Raw genomic sequence first — 18518 nt, 5'->3', positions numbered from 1 at the left:
TGGTCATGGCGAGGCGTGCAATTTTTATGTCACGCCGCGCCAACAGGAAGTGGTCATAATTTCATGGTCTACATCGTCTGATCTGGCTGATATTTTAGAAATATGTTTATTGTTGGAGTATAATCACATCCATATCCCAAGAACGGGTCAATGTTATAGCGCCACCATCTGGCAACAGGAAGTGAGGTCTTTATCATATTTGTATGCCTTCCTGCTAGGGCATTCATCACATTCACACGGAATGTGGTCAGCATGATCTTAGGATAGTCATGACCATAAGCTGTGAAGGGATTTTTGATATCTCAAACGGTATGGAAATGGCGAGTCGTACAGTACACATATTTCGTGCAAAAAAATGACTTTTTTTTCGACATCGTCCGATCTGGCTGATATTTTACAAATATGTTCACTGTTGGAGTACAATATGAAATATATACATATCAATCGGGGCGTGGCTAGACAGCGCCCCCTATAATTATTATTCTCTTTTTTTTCAATGTATTTAGCATTTTTGAGGTGCTTGCCATAGATGGAAACTCACGGAATTTTGCACACACATGAGAAGTGTTGGCTGTCAGGATGTATCAGATGCTCAGACCTGGGCGTGGCCGAGGGACTCCACAGCGCCCCCTAATGCTTTGTCTTCTATTGTGGACAGGCACTTTGAGCTACCTTCACCTAATTTGGTATGCATGTGGGGCTCCTCTGGACAAACACATTTCTCTTTCGCATTGAATCAAATATGTGAACAGGAAGTCAGCCATTTTGAATTTTGTGCATTTTACACGTACTACACTTTTAAGTACTCCTCCTAGGGGGTTCATTGCATTCACACGAAATGTGGTCAAAGTGGTCTCAGGATATTCATGATACTAATTCCAAAGGATATTTTTGATATCTCAAACGGTATGGTCATGGCGAGGCGTACAATTTTCATGTCACGCCGCGCCAACAGGAAGTAGCCATAAATTCATGCTCTACATTGTCTGATCTGGCTGATATTTTACAAATATGTTCACTGTTAGAGTGTAATCACATCCATAAACCAAGAAGAAATCAATGTTATAGCGCCACCATCTGGCAACGGAAGTGAGGTTTTTATCATGTTTGTATGCGTTCCTGCTAGGGTATTCATCACATTCACACCAAATGTAGTCGTCATGATCTTAGAATAGTCCTGACCCGTGGCTACACAGCGCCCCCTATGGCTTTTTTCTAATATTGTGGACATATACTTTCACGTAAATGCACCACGTCTGGTAGGCATAAGGGTCTCCTCAAGACACACACATTTCTCATTTGCATCCCTTAACTTTTCCCAACAGGAAGTGAGCTATTTTGGATTTTGTGTGTTTTTAAGTGTTTTTTCAGGTACCAAACTTTGAAATACTCTTCCTAGGGGGTTCATCACATTCACACAAAATGTGGTCAGCATGATATTATAGCCCTGACACACAACTATGAACTGATTTTTAATATCTTGGAATGGTATGGCTATGGTCAGCCTTAAAATTAACTTGTAATGCTGCCCAAACATTTCATGTTTTAATACAATTATGTATTAAATAATTTCAAAAAGGTATTAAATTCTACATTGCCTGATTTTGAGGCTACAACTTTTCACATATGTTCATTGTTGGAGTGTCATCACATCCATTAAGCAATAATAGTTCACGATTTTCGCTGGAGACTCATTATATCCAGTCTTAAAACTTCAACGCAAGTCGCAAATGACTCTCCCATTTCTAATACGCGACTGCCATCTACCGGCAAAAGTTGGTATTGTTTCTCAAGTGATTTCACAATGACAAGTTTTGTTTCTTTTTGCGAGCCAGTAACCATAACGATGTATGAGTAACAGCGGCAGCCTACGTGACTAAATGTACTGACAACACCCAGCCCACAGCAACGTTTTTTCTCATCCACCTTAATTATATGGATTGAATAACTAAAATAAAAGACAGGCTTTTACTGGCAGGAAAGTATCATATATTTCAAAGATTAACACATATAATGCATATCTTGCAATGACGTTCAATGTTATTTGGTTTATAAAAAACCGTGTTGTAGCATTTTAAGGACTCAATACAAAACAGCTGTTCGGAAAGTTAGCTTGAAAACCAAGAAGCCTTATTAAGCATTTCGAGCCGTTTCTATTTGACTTCATTCGATTGAAGTGAATGCCGTAACCCAATTAAATGTAATTCGCGTCGGAATACACATAATAGCCTACACTGTCAACGTGAAATAAAAATATATTGAGGTTTAAATCGATCCTATATTGGGACATTTGTTATGATGGCTGGTGCAACGGGCATTTTCGGTACCGTTGACCATAATCGAATGCTAGCATTTATATCATTACACTGACCAAGTCCTGTTAAAAAGCACATTTTTGGTTCCTTTGTGGAAACAGTGAAGTTGTCTACACAATCTATTCTACTCACAGACTAACTGCGTCGCTGTAACTTCCCCCCATTTCTGATACGGGGATTCCATTTATTGGCAGAAAGTGGAACTTTTATATTTTTCTTCCTTCAACTGATTTTTCAACGATAGGTTTTTGTTTTTTTTCTAGCGAGCCAGTAGGCATAACGATGTATGATTTACAGCTGCAGCCTACGTGACAAAATGTATTGACAACACCCAGCCCGACGTTTCTTTGCATCTATTTTCATTATATGAATAGAATATCTGAAATAAATATTAAAGACATTTAATGACTGTCTTTAACTGGCAGGAGAGTACCATATATTTAAAAGAGTCAAAAGTCAAAAAGAAACGTTAACGTTTGAGGTGGCTCTGGTCGAACTCTGTGTTAACATGAGACCGTTATGTTCAACAAAGGTATGGCATGCAGGTCGTTGCGAGATGACGCGCATTGGCTAACAGCAGCCAGCCTGTCCACTGTCTGTGTGAGTCAAAAAACAGGTCAGGTACGTTTGTTTACATGAATAGAAAACTTTCAGTTAAATCGCCAGATATGTTAGTTTATTTTGCTTGTCATTAAACACGAATTAAGAGAACATACAATTTCGCTAGGAATTTTTGACTTAATATGAAAATACCGGATTGAGGGCAGAGACTTGGCATCTCCTTTAGATTTGGCTGAACAAATGCGTTTCAGGCAGCATAATTACCGGTGAAATGGAAAAGAATGATGCTGGCTAACTCGACGTTTAATGCAATATTATCCGACACTTCGGAGAGAAATTATTTAACCAGGATAAAAGGAAACATACAACTTTTGGCCAATAGATGGCGTACGTGTATAAGAGGGCAGTATAGCTTAATGGTTCAGAGAGTGGATTAAGACAGGCAAGGTCCGCGGTTCCATCCCCGGTGAGGCTACAATAAAGTTGAATAGTTTCTTTACGCCAATGGTTTTATTTTGAGTGCATATTTATAACCGAATGACTTCTCAAGCGTAAATTGTGCCTCCCGCTGTAAAATCTATTGAAATTAATTCATCTCTGCTCTCCATACAGGACTGGAGCATATTATTACAATGTGCAAGCAAGAAGTAATTTTTGTTTCATTCTACATTGTCTGATGTGGCAGAAACGTCACATGTTCATTTTTGGAGTGTAATCTCATCCATATACCAAGAAAGGCTCAATGGCATAGCGCCACCATCTGGCAACAGGAAGTGGCTTTAATTTTACTTGACATCTTCCAATTTGGCTGAAAATGTACAAATATGTTAATTATTGGAGTGTAATCAAATCCATGAACCATACACGGCTCAATATTATAGCGCCACCATCTGGCAAAAGGAAGTGGCTTTAATTTTACTGGACATCTTCCAATTTGGCTGAAAATGTACAAATGTTAATTTTTGGAGTGAAATCAAATCCCTAAACCATAAACGGCTCAATATTATAGCGCCACCATCTGGCAATAGGAAGTGAGGCTTATATCATTGATGCATTCCAATAGCAGCAGCAACATCTTCATTGATCAAAGGGGAATTCCTGTGCACACTATTCGTTGTCCAGGAAGGTGATTATTTACAAAGTGTGTACATATTGTGAAACATGTCATTGGCACAACTGTGCCACCAAGGCGGTTGCGCCCATGGCGCTTGGGCCCGTTCATTGCTGCTTGCAGCTATATTTATTCTTTTTCTTCAGGCAAATGGGCTTTTTTGAGGGCCTTGCCATGCGTAAAAAGTCTTGACATTTTGCCCACACATCAGAAGTGGTTGCTGTCAGGAGCTCTCAGATGCTCAGACCTGGGCGTCGCCGAGGGACTCCACAGCGCCCCCTATCGCATTGTCTTCTATTGTGGGCAGGCACTTTGAGCTACCTGCACCTAATTTGGTGGCCATATAGCGCTCCTCGGTCCAAACACATTTCTCATTCGGATCTAATCAAATATCCAAACAGGAAGTCAGCCATTTTGGATTTTCTGAGTTTTACACGTACTACACTTTTAAGTACTCCTCCTAGGGGGTTCATCGCATTCACACCACCTGTGGTCAGAATGGTCTCAGGATAGTCATGATGCTAAATTGCCAGGATATTTTTGATAGCTCAAACGGGACGGTCATGGGGAGGAGTACAATTTTTATGTCACGCCGCGCCAACAGGAAGTGGCCATAATTTCATGGTCTACATCGTCTGATCTGGCTGATATTTTAGAAATACGTTTACTGTTGGAGTATAATCACATCCATATCCCAAGAACAGGTCAATGTTATAGCGCCACCATCTGGCCACAGGAAGTGAGGTCTTTAACATATTTGTATGCATTCCTGCTAGGGCATTAAGCACATTCACACCAAATGCGGTCAGCATGATCTTAAGATAGTCCTTACGCTAAGTTGTGAAGGGATTTTTGATTTCTCAAACGGTATGGAAATGGCGAGTCGTACAGTACACATATTGCGTGCAAAAAAATGACTTTTTTTTCGACATCGTCCGATCTGGCTGATATTTTACAAATATGTTCACTGTAGCAGTACAATATCAGATATATACATATCAATCGGGGCGTGGCTAGACAGCGCCCCCTATAATTATTATTCTCTTTTTTTTCAATGTATTTTGCATTTTTGAGGTGCTTGCCATGGATGAAAACTCACAGAATTTTGCACACACATGAGAAGTGTTGGCTGTCAGGATGTATCAGATGCTCAGACCTGGGCGTGGCCAAGGGACTCCACAGCGCCCCCTAATGCTTTGTCTTCTATTGTGGACAGGCACTTTGAGCTACCTTCACCTAATTTGGTAAGCATGTGGGGCTCCTCTGAACAAACACATTTCTCATTCGCATCGAATCAAATATGTAAACAGGAAGTCAGCCATTTTGAATTTTGTGCATTTTACACGTACTACACTTTTAAGTACTCCTCCTAGGGGGTTCATTGCATTCACACGAAATGTGGTCAAAGTGGTCTCAGGATAGTCATGATACTAATTCCATAGGATATTTTTGATATCTCAAACGGTATGGTCATGGCGAGGCGTACAATTTTCATGTCACGCCGCGCCAACAGGAAGTTGCCATAAATTCATGGTCTACATTGTCTGATCTGGCTGATATTTTACAAATATGTTCACTGTTAGAGTGTAATCACATCCAAATACCAAGAAGAAATCAATGTTATAGCGCCACCATCTGGCAACGGACGTGAGGTTTTTATCATGTTTGTATGCGTTCCTGCTAAGGTATTCATCACATTCACACCAAATGTAGTCGTCATGATCTTAGAATAGTTCCGACCCTAAATGACAAAAGGATTTTTGATATCTCAAACGGTTTGGCAATGGCGAGGCGTATAATACACACGTTATGCCCAAAAACAGGAAGTGAGCTTAATTCCGTTCTACATCATCTGATCGGGCTGATATTTTACAAATATATTCACTTTTGGAGTGCAATCACATCCATATCCACATTCATCTGGGCGTGGCTACACAGCGCCCCCTATGGCTTTTTTCTAATATTGTGGACATATACTTTCACGTAAATGCACCACGTCTGGTAGGCATAAGGGTCTCCTCAAGACACACACATTTCTCATTTGCATCCCTTAACTTTTCCCAACAGGAAGTGAGCTATTTTGGATTTTGTGTGTTTTTAAGTGTTTTTTTCACGTACCAAACTTTGAAATACTCTTCTTAGGGGGTTCATCACATTCACACAAAATGTGGTCAGCATGATATTATAGCCCTGACACACAACTATGAACTGATTTTTAATATCTTGGAATGGTATGGCTATGGTCAGCCTTAAAATTAACTTGTAATGCTGCCCAAATAGGAAAATTATATATTAAATAATTTCAAAAAGGTATTAAATTCTACATTGCCTGATTTTGAGGCTACATCTTTTCACATATGTTCATTGTTGGAGTGTCATCACATCCATTAAGCAATAATAGTTTACTATTTTCGCTGGAGACTCATTATCTCCAGTCTTAAAACTTCAACTCAAGTCGCAACTGACTCTCCCATTTCTAATACGCGACTGCCATCTAGTGGCAAAGGTTAGTATTCTTTCTAATTTTCGGTATGGTTTCTCTTTCTTGGATAAAGTGATTTCTCAACGACAAGTTTTGTTTCTTTTTGCGAGCCAGTAACCATAACGATGTATGAGTAACAGCGGCAGCCTACATGACAAAATGTACTGAAAACACCCAGCCCACAGCAACGTTTTTTCTCATCTATCTTAATTAACTCGATTGAATAACTAAAATAAAAAACAGGCTTTTACTGGCAGGAAAGTATCATATATTTAAAAGATTAATACATATAATGCATATATTGCTTTGACGTTCAATGTTATTTGGATTTTTAAAAAACCGTATTGTAGCATTTTAAGGACTCAATACAAAACAGCTGTTCGGAAAGTTGGCTTGAAAACCAAGAAGCCTTATTAAGGAATTCGAGCCGTTTCTATTTGACTTCATTCGATTGAAGTGAATGCCGTAACCCAATTAAATGTAATTCGCGTCGGAATACACATAATAGCCTACACTGTCAACGTGAAATAAAAATATATAGAGGTTTAAATCGATCCTGTATTGGGACATTTGTTATGATGGCTGGTGCAACGGGCATTTTCGGTACCGTTGACCATAATCGAATGCTAGCATTTATATCATTACACTGACCAAGTCCTGTTAAAAAGCACATTTTTGGTTCCTTTGTGGAAACAGTGAAGTTGTCTACACAATCTGTTCTACTCACAGACTAACTGCGTCGCTGTAACTTCCCCCCATTTCTGATACGGCGATTCAATTAATTGGCAGAAAGTGGTACTTTCATTTTTTTCTTCCTTCAAGTGATTTTTCAACGATAGGTTTTTGTTTTTTTCTAGCAAGCCAGTAGGCATAACGATGTATGATTTACAGCTGCAGCCTACGTGACAAAATGTATTGACAACACCCAGCCCGACGTTTCTTTGCATCTATTTTCATTTTTGAATAGAATATCTGAAATAAATATTAAAGACATTTAATGACTGTCTTTAACTGGCAGGAGAGTAGCATATATTTAAAAGAGTCAAAAGTCAAAAAGAAACGTTAACGTTTGAGATGGCTCTGGTCGAACTCTGTGTTAACATGAGACCGTTATGTTCAACAAAGGTATGGCATGCAGGTCGTTGCGAGATGACGCGCATTGGCTAACAGCAGCCAGCCTGTCCACTGTCTGTGTGAGTCAAAAAACAGGTCAGCTACGTTTGTTTACATGAATAGAAAACTTTCAGTTAAATCGCCAGATATGTTAGTTTATTTTGCTTGTCATTAAACACGAATTAAGAGAACATACAATTTCGCTAGGAATTTTTGACTTAATATGAAAATACCGGATTGAGGGCAGAGACTTGGCATCTCCTTTAGATTTGGCTGAACAAATGCATTTCAGGCAGCATAATTACCGGTGAAATGGAAAAGAAGGATGCTGGCTAACTCGACGTTTAATGCAATATTATCCGACACTTCGGAGAGAAATTATTTAACCAGGATAAAAGGAAACATACAACTTTTGGCCAATAGATGGCGTACGTGTATAAGAGGGCAGTATAACTTAATGGTTCAGACAGTGGATTAAGACATGCAAGGTCCGCGGTTCCATCCCCGGTGCGGCCACAATAAAGTTGAATAGTTTCTTTACGCCAATGGTTTTATTTTGAGTGCATATTTATAACCGAATGACTTCTCAAGCGTAAATTGTGCCTCCCGCTGTAAAATCTATTGAAATTAATTCATCTCTGCTCTCCATACAGGACTGGAGCATATTATTACACTGTGCAAGCAAGAAGTAATTTTTGTTTCATTCTACACTGTCTGATGTGGCTGAAACTTCACACATGTTCATTTTTGGAGTGTAATCTCATCCATATACCAAGAAAGGCTCAATGGCATAGCGCCACCATCTGGGAACAGGAAGTGGCTTTAATTTTACTTGACATCTTCCAATTTGGCTGAAAATGTACAAATATGTTAATTATTGGAGTGTAATCAAATCCATGAACCATACACGGCTCAATATTATAGCGCCACCATCTGGCAATAGGAAGTGAGGCTTATATCATTGATGCATTCCAATAGCAGCAGCAACATCTTCATTGATCAAAGGGGAATTCCTGTGCACACTATACGTTGTCCAGGAAGGTGATTATTTCCAAAGTGTGTACATATTGTGAAACATGTCATTGGCGCGACTATGCCACCAAGGCGGTTGCGCCCATGGTGCTTGGGCCCGTTCATTGCTGCTTGCAGCTATATTTAGGGCCCAAGCACCGTAGGGTGCGAAGGACCCTATTGTTATTGTAAAGATTATTATTATTAGGGCCCAAGCACCGTAGGGTGCGAAGGACCCTATTGTTATTGGAAGGATTATTATTATTATTATTATTATTATTATTATTATTATTCTTTTTCATCAGGCAAATGGGCTTTTTTGAGGGCCTTGCCATGCGTAAAAAGTCTTGACATTTTGCACACACATCAGAAGTGGTTGCTTTCAGGAGCTCTCAGATGCTCAGACCTGGGCGTGGCCGAGGGACTCCACAGCGCCCCCTATTGCATTGTCTTTTATTGTGGGCAGGCACTTTGAGCTACCTGCACCTAATTTGGTGGCCAAATAGCGCTCCTCGGTCCAAACACATTTCTCATTCGGATCTAATCAAATATCCAAACAGGAAGTCAGCCATTTTGGATTTTCTGAGTTTTACACGTACTACACTTTTAAGTACTCCTCCTAGGGGGTTCATCGCATTCACACCAACTGTGGTCAGAATGGTCTCAGGATAGTCATGATGCTAAATTGCCAGGATATTTTTGATAGCTCAAACGGGACAGTCACGGGGAGGATTACAATTTTTATGTCACGCCACGCCAACAGGAAGTGGCCATAATTTCATGGTCTACATTGTCTGATCTGGCTGATATTTTAGAAATTTGTTTATTGTTGGAGTGTAATCACATCCATATCCCAAGAACAGGTCAGTGTTATAGCGCCACCATCTGGCAATAGGAAGTGAGGTCTTTAACATATTTGTATGCCTTCCTGCTAGGGCATTCAGCACATTCACACCAAATGCGGTCAGCATGATCGTAAGATAGTCCTTACGCTGAGTTGTGAAGGGATTTTTGATATCTCAAACGGTATGGAAATGGCGAGTCGTACAGTACACATATTGCGTGCAAAAAAATGACTTTTTTTTCGACATCGTCCGATCTGGCTGATATTTTAGAAATATGTTCATTGTAGCAGTACAATATCAGATATATACATATCAATCGGGGCGTGGCTAGACAGCGCCCCCTATAATTATTATTCTCTTTTTTTTCAATGTATTTTGCATTTTTGAGGTGCTTGCCATGGATGGAAACTCACAGAATTTTGCACACACATGAGAAGTGTTGGCTTTCAGGATGTATCAGATGCTCAGACCTGGGTGTGGCCAAGGGACTCCACAGCGCCCCCTAATGCTTTGTCTTCTATTGTGGACAGGCACTTTGAGCTACCTTCATCTAATTTGGTATGCATGTGGGACTCCTCTGGACAAACACATTTCTCATTCGCATCGAATCAAATATGTAAACAGGAAGTCAGCCATTTTGAATTTTGTGCATTTTACACGTACTACACTTTTAAGTACTCCTCCTAGGGGGTTCATTGCATTCACACGAAATGTGGTCAAATTGGTCCCAGGATAGTCATGATACTAATTCCAAAGGATATTTTTGATATCTCAAACGGTATGGTCATGGCGAGGCGTACAATTTTCATGTCACGCCGCGCCAACAGGAAGTTGCCATAAATTCATGGTCTACATTGTCTGATCTGGCTGATATTTTACAAATATGTTCACTGTTAGAGTGTAATCACATCCAAATACCAAGAAGAAATCAATGTTATAGCGCCACCATCTGGCAACGGACGTGAGGTTTTTATCATGTTTGTATGCGTTCCTGCTAAGGTATTCATCACATTCACACCAATTGTAGAGATCATGATCGTAGAATAGTCCTGACCCTAAATGACGAAAGGATTTTTGATATCTCAAACGGTTTGGCAATGGCGAGGCGTATAATACACACGTTACGCCCAAAAACAGGAAGTGGGCTTAATTCCGTTCTACATCATCTGATCGGGCTGATATTTTACAAATATATTCACTTTTGGAGTGCAATCACATCCATATCCACATTCATCTGGGCGTGGCTACACAGCGCCCCCTATGGCTTTTTTCTAATATTGTGGACATATACTTTCACGTAAATGCACCACGTCTGGAAGGCATAAGGGTCTCCTCAAGACACACACATTTCTCATTTGCATCCCTTAACTTTTCCCAACAGGAAGTGAGCTATTTTGGATTTTGTGTGTTTTTAAGTGTTTTTTCACGTACCAAACTTTGAAATACTCTTCCTAGGGGGTTCATCACATTCACACAAAATGTGGTCAGCATGATATTATAGCCCTGACACACAACTATGAACTGATTTTTAATATCTTGGAATGGTATGGCTATGGTCAGCCTTAAAATTAACTTGTAATGCTGCCCAAACAGTTCATGTTTTAATACAATTATGTATTAAATAATTTCAAAAAGGTATTAAATTCTACATTGCCTGATTTTGAGGCTACAACTTTTCATATATGTTCATTGTTGGAGTGTCATCACATCCATTAAGCAATAATAGTTCACTATTTTCGCTGGAGACTCATTATATCCAGTCTTAAAACTTCAAGGCAAGTCGCAAATGACTCTCCCATTTCTAATACGCGACTGCCATCTACTGGCAAAAGTTGGTATTGTATATATCTTGCAAAGACGTTCAATGTTATTTGGTTTAAAAAAAAGCGTGTTGTAGCATTTTAAGGACTCAATACAAAACAGCTGTTCGGAAAGTTGGCTTGAAAACCAAGAAGCCTTATTAAGGAATTCGAGCCGTTTCTATTTGACTTCATTCGATTGAAGTGAATGCCGTAACCCAATTAAATGTAATTCGCGTCGGAATACACATAATAGCCTACACTGTCAACGTGAAATAAAAATATATAGAGGTTTAAATCGATCCTGTATTGGGACATTTGTTATGATGGCTGGTGCAACGGGCATTTTCGGTACCGTTGACCATAATCGAATGCTAGCATTTATATCATTACACTGACCAAGTCCTGTTAAAAAGCACATTTTTGGTTCCTTTGTGGAAACAGTGAAGTTGTCTACACAATCTGTTCTACTCACAGACTAACTGCGTCGCTGTAACTTCCCCCCATTTCTGATACGGCGATTCAATTTATTGGCAGAAAGTGGTACTTTCATTTTTTTCTTCCTTCAAGTGATTTTTCAACGATAGGTTTTTGTTTTTTTCTAGCGAGCCAGTAGGCATAACGATGTATGATTTACAGCTGCAGCCTACGTGACAAAATGTATTGACAACACCCAGCCCGACGTTTCTTTGCATCTATTTTCATTACATGAATTGAATAACTAAAATAAATATTAAAGACATTTAAAGACTTAAAGACAGGCTTTAACTGGCAGGAGAGTATCATATTTTTAAAAGATTAACACATGAAGTCAAAAAGAAACTTTAGCGTCTGAGGTGGCTCTGCTCGAACGCTGTGTTAACATGAGACCGTTTTGTTCAACAAAGGTATCACATGCAGGTCGTTGCGAGATGACACGCACGGGCTAACAGCAGCCAGCCAGTCCACTGTCTGTGTGAGTCAAAAAACAGGTCAGCTACATTGGTTTACATGAATAGAAAACTTTCAGTTAAATCGCCAGCTATGTTAGTTTATTAGGCTTGTCATTAAACACGAATTAAGAGAACATACAATTTCGCTAGGAATGGTAAATTAATATGAAAATACTGTATTGAGGGCAGAGAGTTGGCATCTCTTTTAGATTTGGCTGAACAAATGCGTTTCAGGCAGCATAATTACCAGTGAAATGGAAAAGAATGATGCAGGTTAACTAGACGTTTCGTGCAATATTATCCGACACTTCGTAGAGAAATTATTAAACCAAGATAAAAGGAGACATTTGGCCAATAGTTGGCACCCGTGTATAAGCGGGCAGTATAGCGTAATGGTTAGGGCGGTGGATTAAGGCACGCAAATTCAGCCGTTCGATCCCCGCTGCAGCCACAATGAATTTGAATAGTTTCGTGAAGCCAATTGTTTTCATTTTGAGTGCATGTTTATGGCCTAATGACTTTTCAAGCATAAATTGTGCCTCCCCGTGTAAAAACTATGGAAATTAATTAATCTCTGCTCTCCATACAGACTGTAGCATGTTATCACAATGTGCAAGCAAGACGTTATTTTTATTTCATTCTACATTGTCTGATGTGGCTGAAACTTCACACGTTCATTTTTGGAGTGTAATCTCATCCATTTTCCAATAAAGGCTAAATGGCAAAGCGCCACCCGCTGGCAACAGGAAGTGAGCCTTATATTGCATTCTTAAGCATTATTTTTCAATGGGTTCATGACATTCACGGTAAATGTGGTCAGCATGATGCTAGGATGGTCCTGACAAAACAGATTTTTGATTTACTGGGATGATATAGCTATGGTCAGGCACATAAAAAACACATCATGCCAGACAAACAGGAAGTGGTCATTGTTACGTTCTCAGGCGTCCAGGGGTAGGAGGGAGTACGCAACAAAATTATAATTAAATAAAAATGACCGGGAGGATGTATTTGAGGAGTGAAAATGATCGAACAAACCAGGTTTGAGGTGCAATAGTTGTATTTACAAAAATGTACAGTGGCGGTGCTATTTACAGTTTTCAAACAAGACAAAGACACATCGGGTACGAGGCCAAGGGACCTGGGTGTTGCCAAATCAATTAAATGAACAAAACCAAAGAGAGCTAAAAACAAAATACATACTAACTGTAACAAAATAATATCTCTACTCTATAATCAAAAGTACATAGGTGGCAATCACCCCTTTCCTAAGGTGTCTAAACAATGGTTCACCCTACGTGCAGCAACAGTGTATAGAGGCCTCTGTCTTACCTGCCCCAGGGCCTACACACGGACAACCACATTCACAGGAGTAGGAGAACGGAGGAACACGCATGCACACAACAGGGTTATGAGGGGAATGAATGGGCAAGTCAAGCATCGCCCCCTATAGGGCAGCCAACACAGTTTATATAAGCAGAGGGATGTGATTGGTGGAGGCGGGACCAGGGCAATGATGATGGACAGCAGGGACAGCGAATGGAAATGGTTGATGGCTTCATCTGTAGAGTTTAAGGGGGGGGGAAACAGACAGACATACATACGTGGAACGTAACACGCCCACCAACAAGAACAAATTTACCCCGTAAATTTGTTCATACCAAGAATGAAATCTATCATACTTTAAAGAGTATTGTATTCTTCATTCTTTTTTTTTGTTAACATAGGCCTACCCTATGTACGAGACAAAGCATCTGCTAAAACATTGTCCTTACCTTTTTTATGTTTTATTTCTAGGTTGTAACTCTGAATTATGAGTGACCAACGCATTAACCTCTGGTTTTGATTGTACATTCTAGATAAAAAACTAATGGATTAATACAATACTCTTTAAAGTATGATAGATTTCATGTGTGCATTTCATTTCATATATTCACTTTTGGAGTGCAATCACATCCATATCCACATTCATCTGGGCGTGGCTACACAGCGCCCCCTATGGCTTTTTTCTAATATTGTGGACATATACTTTCACGTAAATGCACCACGTCTGGTTGGCATAAGGGTCTCCTCAAGACACACACAATTCTCATTTGCATCCCTTAACTTTTCCCAACAGGAAGTGAGCTATTTTTGATTTTGTGTGTTTTTAAGTGTTTTTTCACATACCAAAGTTTGAAATACTCTTCCTAGGGGGTTCATCACATTCACACAAAATGTGGTCAGCATGATATTATAGCCCTGACACACAACTATGAACTGATTTTTAATATCTTGGAATGGTATGGCTATGGTCAGCCTTAAAATTAACTTGTAATGCTGCCCAAACAGTTCATGTTTTAATACAATTATGTATTAAATAATTTCAAAAAGGTATTCAATTCTACATTGCCTGATTTTGAGGCTACAACTTTTCACATATGTTCATTGTTGGAGTGTCATCACATCCATTAAGCAATAATAGTTCACTATTTTCGCTGGAGACTCATTATATCCAGTCTTAAAACTTCAACGCAAGTCGCAAATGACTCTCCCATTTCTAATACGCGACTGCCATCTACTGGCAAAAGTTGGTATTGCATATATCTTGCAATGACGTTCAATGTTATTTGGTTTCAAAAAAACCGTGTTGTAGCATTTTAAGGACTCAATACAAAACAGCTGTTCGAAAAGTTAGCTTGAAAACCAAGAAGCCTTATTAAGGAATTCGAGCCGTTTCTATTTGACTTCATTCGGTTGAAGTGAATGCCGTAATGCCGAATGCCGGAATACACATAATAGCCTACACTGTCAACGTGAAATAAAAATATATAGAGGTTTAAATCGATCCTATATTGGGACATTTGTTATGATGGCTGGTGCAACGGGCATTTTCGGTACCGTTGACCATAATCGAATGCTAGCATTTATATCATTACACGGACCAAGTGTTGTTAAAAAGCACATCACCTTTGTGGAAACAGTGAAGTTGTCTACACAATCTATTCTACTCACAGACTAACTGCGTCGCTGTAACTTCCCCCCATTTCTGATACGGGGATTCCATTTATTGGCAGAAAGTGGAACTTTTATATTTTTCTTCCTTCAACTGATTTTTCAACGATAGGTTTTTGTTTTTTTTCTAGCGAGCCAGTAGGCATAACGATGTATGATTTATAGCTGCAGCCTACGTGACAAAATGTATTGACAACACCCAGCCCGACGTTTCTTTGCATCTATTTTCATTTTTGAATAGAATATCTGAAATGAATATTAAAGACATTTAATGACTGTCTTTAACTGGCAGGAGAGTAGCATATATTTAAAAGAGTCAAAAGTCAAAAAGAAACGTTAACGTTTGAGATGGCTCTGGTCGAACTCTGTGTTAACATGAGACCGTTATGTTCAACAAAGGTATGCCATGCAGGTCGTTGCGAGATGACGCGCATTGGCTAACAGCAGCCAGCCTGTCCACTGTCTGTGTGAGTCAAAAAAACAGGTCAGCTACGTTTGTTTACATGAATAGAAAACTTTCAGTTAAATCGCCAGATATGTTAGTTTATTTTGCTTGTCATGAAACACGAATTAAGAGAACATACAATTTCGCTAGGAATTTTTGACTTAATATGAAAATACCGCATTGAGGGCAGAGACTTGGCATCTCCTTTAGATTTGGCTGAACAAATGCGTTTCAGGCAGCATAATTACCCGTGAAATGGAAAAGAATGATGCTGGCTAACTCGACGTTTAATGCAATATTATCCGACACTTCGTAGAGAAATTATTAAACCAAGATAAAAGGAGACATTTGGCCAATAGTTGGCACCCGTGTATAAGCGGGCAGTATAGCGTAATGGTTAGGGCGGTGGATTAAGGCACGCAAATTCAGCCGTTCGATCCCCGCTGCAGCCACAATGAATTTGAATAGTTTCGGCATTATTTAACCAGGATAAAAGGAAACATACAACTTTTGGCCAATAGATGGCGTACGTGTATAAGAGGGCAGTATAGCTTAATGGTTCAAACAGTGGATTAAGACATGCAAGGTCCGCGGTTCCATCCCCGGTGCGGCCACAATAAAGTTGAATAGTTTCTTTACGCCAATGGTTTTATTTTGAGTGCATATTTATAACCGAATGACTTCTCAAGCGTAAATTGTGCCTCCCGCTGTAAAATCTATTGAAATTAATTAATCTCTGCTCTCCATACAGGACTGGAGCATATTATTACACTGTGCAAGCAAGAAGTAATTTTTGTTTCATTCTACATTGTCTGATGTGGCTGAAACTTCACACATGTTCATTTTTGGAGTGTAATCTCATCCAAATACCAAGAAAGGCTCAATGGCATAGCGCCACCATCTGGCAATAGGAAGTGGCTTTAATTTTACTTGACATCTTCCAATTTGGCTGAAAATGTACAAATATGTTAATTATTGGAGTGTAATCAAATCCATGAACCATACACGGCTCAATATTATACCGCCACCATCTGGCAACAGGAAGTGGCTTAAATTTTACTTGACATCTTCCAATTTGGCTGAAAATGTACAAATATGTTAATTATTGGAGTGAAATCAAATCCATAAACCATACACGGGTCAATATTATAGCGCCACCATCTGGCAATAGGAAATGAGGCTTATATCATTGATGCATTCCAATAGCAGCAGAAACATCTTCATTGATCAAAGGGGAATTCCTGTGCACACTATACGTTGTCCAGGAAGGTGATTATTTCCAAAGTGTGTACATATTGTGAAACATGTCATTGGCACAACTATGCCACCAAGGCGGTTGCGCCCATGGTGCTTGGGCCCGTTCATTGCTGCTTGCAGCTATATTTATTATTATTATTATTATTATTATTCTTTTTCATCAGGCAAATGGGCTTTTTTGAGGGCCTTGCCATGCGTAAAAAGTCTTGACATTTTGCACACACATCAGAAGTGGTTGCTGTCAGGAGCTCTCAGATGCTCAGACCTGGGCGTGGCCGAGGGACTCCACAGCGCCCCCTATCGCATTGTCTTCTATTGTGGGCAGGCACTTTGACCGACCTGCACCTAATTTGGTGGCCAAATAGCGCTCCTCGGTCCAAACACATTTCGCATTCGGATCTAATCAAATATCCAAACAGGAAGTCAGCCATTTTGGATTTTCTGAGTTTTACACGTACTACACTTTTAAGTACTCCTCCTAGGGGGTTCATCGCATTCACACCAACTGTGGTCAGAATGGTCTCAGGATAGTCATGATGCTAAATTGCCAGGATATTTTTGATTGCTCAAACGGGACAGTCACGGGGAGGATTACAATTTTTATGTCACGCCACGCCAACAGGAAGTGGCCATAATTTCATGGTCTACATTGTCTGATCTGGCTGATATTTTAGAAATTTGTTTACTGTTGGAGTGGAATCACATCCATATCCCAAGAACAGGTCAGTGTTATAGCGCCACCATCTGGCAATAGGAAGTGAGGTCTTTAACATATTTGTATGCATTCCTGCTAGGGCATTCAGCACATTCACACCAAATGCGGTCAGCATGATCTTAAGATAGTCCTTACGCTAAGTTGTGAAGGGATTTTTGATATCTCAAACGGTATGGAAATGGCGAGTCGTACAGTACACATATTGCGTGCAAAAAAATGACTTTTTTTTTGACATCGTCCGATCTGGCTGATATTTTACAAATATGTTCACTGTAGCAGTACAATATCAGATATATACATATCAATCGGGGTGTGGCTAGACAGCGCCCCCTATAATTATTATTCTCTTTTTTTCAATGTATTTTGCATTTTTGAGGTGCTTGCCATGGATGGAAACTCACAGAATTTTGCACACACATGAGAAGTGTTGGCTGTCAGGATGTGTCAGATGCTCAGACCTGGGCGTGGCCAAGGGACTCCACAGCGCCCCCTAATGCTTTGTCTTCTATTGTGGACAGGCACTTTGAGCTACGTTCACCTAATTTGGTACGCATGTGGGACTCCTCTGGACAACCACATTTCTCATTCGTATCGAATCAAATATGTGAACAGGAAGTCAGCCATTTTGAATTTTGTGCATTTTACATGTACTACACTTTTAAGTACTCCTCCTAGGGGGTTCATTGCATTCACACAAAATGTGGTCAAACTGGTCTCAGGATAGTCATGATACTAATTCCAAAGGATATTTTTGATATCTCAAACGGTATGGTCATGGCGAGGCATACAATTTTCATGTCACGCCGCGCCAACAGGAAGTAGCCATAAATTCATGGTCCACATTGTCTGATCTTGCTGATATTTTACAAATATGTTCACTGTTAGAGTGTAATCACATCCAAATACCAAGAAGAAATCAATGTTATAGCGCCACCATC

Source organism: Conger conger, chromosome 5 (genome assembly GCF_963514075.1).
Source record: "Conger conger chromosome 5, fConCon1.1, whole genome shotgun sequence".
Classification (NCBI taxonomy): Eukaryota; Metazoa; Chordata; class Actinopteri; order Anguilliformes; family Congridae; genus Conger; species Conger conger.
This window is presented reverse-complemented; position numbering follows the sequence as displayed.